Source organism: Eurosta solidaginis, chromosome 2 (genome assembly GCF_040869045.1).
Source record: "Eurosta solidaginis isolate ZX-2024a chromosome 2, ASM4086904v1, whole genome shotgun sequence".
NCBI lineage: Eukaryota > Metazoa > Arthropoda > Insecta > Diptera > Tephritidae > Eurosta > Eurosta solidaginis.
The window spans coordinates 145,705,893-145,710,391 of NC_090320.1; the positions used below are offsets into that span (position 1 = coordinate 145,705,893).

The window sequence follows — 4,499 nt, forward strand, 5'->3', positions numbered from 1 at the left end:
CTAATCGCTTTACCCAACGCGAAAATGTAGTAATTTTTGCGTCGAAGGCTTCGAAGTTAAAAAGATTTGTTCTCGCATTAGTGTTATTGACCGCCATGTTGCTCGTGGGCGCGTTTTGTACATTAGCGGTGCTTCCTCCCGTATTATTCGGTGATTCGGTGGGCATACTCCGATAAGTTCTTCAGCTTGATAAATTAGCACACGTGTTTTTTTTTTGTCTCGTCGCCAGTTAATGTAACCAACTCGTGGGTTTGCTTTCTGGATAGTTACTGACCATTTATCCATTCTCTTCGTACATTATTCTTATTACTAATTACATCTTGACTTCTATTCTTAAAGGGTTGCATTTTGTTACGTTCGTATACGCACATTGTTATACCCTATATATGACAGTCATACAACGTGACTTGGGTTGATCTAGCTTTCGATGGCTATGTAGTTATTGCTCCTTTTCCTCGGTGTAGGATTTTTATCCAGCATGATCTGAAAAAAAAATGTTTCTATATTTTAAACTGGGCAGGACCTTTCATATCTTTAGCCGGATTTGTCAGGATCTTTTCCCCCAGCAAGATCTTTTGCAGTTTTGCCAATTTCTGATCAAGCTGGCAGGATCGCCATATAATATTTACGGAAATTAAACAAATAGATTTGGTGGGCGCTTGTGTTAAGCGCAGAAATCTGATTGTCTTTTATTAAGAAATGCTTTCTCTTTTATAGTAAAAATGTCTTACAATACTATTACAATTTTTACATACAATACTTACACACTAAAAATAACTATATTATAATTTCTATATACCAAGTCAGCAAATATTCTTATTACCTAACTATGTAATAATATTTGGGCAGTCCCATTGACAAATCGACGCTGTCGATCAGTCATGCTGATCGATACCTGAGCTTTTCAGTGTGACGCATACGGGTTAAACAACTGTAAACGGATACGGCTTCCCGCTGGGTTCAATATAACTTATCTATGCCGCTATGAGTTATTTGCGTGTGGTCGAAAGTGAAATTCATTTGGTTGTACATTTCAAGCTAGACTCATTCTAGCATTTACATAAATACAAATACCTTGTATTGTGGTAATGCCACAAGTCCCCAAAAATGTTCCCCGAAATGAGCCCGAGGGTGTCCCCAAAACCATCCCCCAATGACCCCGAGGAAGTTCCCAAAACAATTCCGGAATGACTCTCAAATGACCCCGAGGGAGTCGTGAAAACCATGCTGGAATAAACACCAAATGACCCCGGGGGAGTCCCCAAAACTATTACGGAATGACCCTCAAATGACGCCGAGGGAGTCCCCAAAACCATCCAGTAATAACTCCAAATGGCCCCGGGGGAGTCCCCAAAACCATTCCGGAATGACCCTCAAATGAACCCGAGGGAGTCCCCAAAACCATCCCAGAATGCCCCAAAAATAACCCCGAGGGAGTGCCCAAAACCATCCCAGAATGTCCCCCCAATGACCCCGAGGGAGTCCCAAAACCATCCCGGAACATCACGCAAATGACCCCGAGAGAGTCCCATAAAAGATTCCAGAACGACCTCTAAATGACCCCGAGAGGACCGCGAGGGAGTTTCAAACACCATCCCGAAATTACCCCCAAAAACCCCAGGAGGATCTTCCCACAATTATAGCAAAAGTAATAAATGTTCTTCAATTTTTTCTCGATTGCACAATAACAGAATTATAATTTAAATTTATACGTATAAATTAAATTATCAAGAGCGTTTGACTTATTTACAATTTGTCAGCGAAAAAGCTTTTTATTTTTTACAAATTGTCAAACATGACAAATAAGCAAGATGGTAAATTTGTCAAGTGTACAGAATAGGGCTGTAAAGCTATGATCACAAGAACTAATCGCTTCTATGCTATGAACCAATGCAATGAGCGTATTATTTAAGCTGTGACCATGGTACAATTACCAGGTAGAAGCATGAGTGAAAACTCAACCTTCCTGTGTATTTTGTTGTTGCCGCTCGTACATAAACTGTCAATCGTTCTTTCAATTTCTTCTGTCAAAAGTGATGGAAGAAGAAAAATATCATTTATAATTTTTGTCAGCAAACCGAAAACTAAAACAGAAAATTAACTAGTAAAAGTTGGTTTACTTATATAAGAGCTCTTTTCCGTTCACGAAATATATTCTTTCACACCGACGCAGCACAAGCAGTTGGCAAAATTCCAATTAATGCAATGAACATTGATTTAATGTCAATATCTGGCCATAAATTATATGGTCCAAAGGGTATTGCCGCACTTTATATACAGAGTGGTGGTGGACAAGAGCGTGGTATACGTAGTGGTATTGTACCTGTACTGATTTGGTGCTGCATGTGATCTTGCACTCAAAGAAATGGAATATGATAAGAAATAGATAGAGTTTCTTTCGCAACGTTTATATGATCGCATCACTTCATGATTATCACATGTTATATGTCATTGTGATCCAGAGCAAACGTATAGTGCTTGTTTAAACTTATAATTTGCTTATGTTGAGGGTGAATCATTACTGATGGCCTTAAAAGATGTGGCATTGTCTAGTGGCTTAACATGTACTTCAACATCACTGGAACCTTGGTACGTACTACGTGCGATTGGAACTGATGGGGATTTGGTACATAGTTCAATGAGGTATACGAGCTTACCGTACTGAATTGTGTAGATAATTTGAAAGCATTTTATTGCTTATGGGTTTGGTATTGGTCGTCTTACCATCATTGAAGAGGTTGATTATATTGCCGATAAATGCATCAAATATGTCGAACGTTTACGTGAAATGTCTCCATTATCTATTGATTTGAAAAATATCCAATAGTTGCAACATTAATTATGTTTATGATATATAAATTAGGGACTGTTTTGTATTGTATGTATTTTTTTATGTATATATTTATGTATTGAATGTAAGTTCCAGTTTAGTGTAAAGCAAGATACAACTTTTTAGGAAGTATGTAGTTCTTACTTTATCTGCCTAGGGTCGTTATTTTGAAGTATTAAAATCAAGTTTGGAAATGCTATCGCTATTGTTAAATGTTTTTTCTAGTGGACTTTATTTTCTAAAACAGAGTTGGCTCACGGCAGTGGTTTGCAAGCCGTGCGAATGTATTTCTGCCTTAAAAAAGTGAAAAGCAGAATACCACAAACTGGATCTTAATCTGTTTGGAGGTATATCGTACCAAGGTTTTTTTATTTTTGCCCCACTGTTTGTGCAATCATTTTTTTTTTATACTATTTTTGGATCGTTTCTGGACTGTTTCGGGATTTTTTTCTAGACCTATAGAGGAAAAAACAAAAGGCTTTGGCCACTGCAAGTTTTAATAACTAGGTTGACACCAAATTGAAATCCAATAATCTTTGGATCTACAACAGAAGAAATAGATATTCTAACCTTAAAATTTATCATTTATATATTTAAGTACATATTTATATACAGTAAATCAAAGACTTTTACAAAAAGTTCGATGTATATATTTTAATGTAACAATAATAAGGATAAGTATTTAATATAAATTTAATATGAAGATTCGTATTCGTAATTTAACAAAAACCGTTTACGGAGAAAATATTGAGAGTCTTGAAAATAAATGCAAACTATAATAGATTATCAGGAACAACCACTGCTTGTGATGCTTTCAGCAACACAACTGCCGTCATGCAGTGAGTTTTACAGCTTCGGCTCACGCTCAATTCTCACGGGAATGCTCTGGATCATTGATAGACTTGAGGAGCAGATGTCGTGAAATTTTCGCACACGTGAAATGTGATAGGCAGATGTCGCCGCTGTTTTTTATTTAACTCATACGGCGAAAGGCTAAGCAGCGATATCTATTTTTGAAAAAGTAGGTTTATTAAAGGCAGCGTTGCCAAACTAAAAAGAAGTAATTAACAAATTATCTGGCTCACAAATTGAACCAGACTTCTATCTGGATTTATCTGGCTCAAATCGTTGTTGTTGCATTTAAATGCAAAATTATTTATCTGGTTCAGGATTTTGTCACCGGATGATGGCAAACATCTCGTCTTAATAAGTTAATTGTATTTTGGTTGTTACTGTAGAGATAATTCAACCATATAGTTGAATAGTTGAACCATGACTGTTATCTAAATGGCAAAGTTGACATAGTTATACCGCCATAGACATAACCATATTTTTACTTATCCATATTAATTGGCATCAGTTATTGGTGCCTTAACCAAAAAATGGTAAAATTTTCATAAAAATGAAGAGAACGCAAAAAATTACAAACATATACCACAAAAAATAAGTCTCTTAGTCAAAACGTATCCCAAACAATAAACAAAATCTACAAAAAGTTAATAAATTCTCCAACTCAAATATTTTTAGGTTATGGATATTGCGAAAAACCCAAAAACCGATTGGTTGGCTATGGTATGATTATGGCTAGGGCGTTATGGTATGGCACCATTTTTTATTTCGATTATGTTATGTATATGATAGGTATTCCAGTACATATGTTTATTTAAAG

General features: G+C 36.1%; 1 pseudogene; it reads left to right on the top strand.

Moving 5' to 3' along the window:
- The first annotated feature begins 1,795 nt into the window (after positions 1 to 1,795).
- Positions 1,796 to 2,827, top strand: LOC137241676 (cysteine desulfurase, mitochondrial-like; annotated as a pseudogene).
- The last annotated feature ends 1,672 nt before the right edge of the window (positions 2,828 to 4,499 follow it).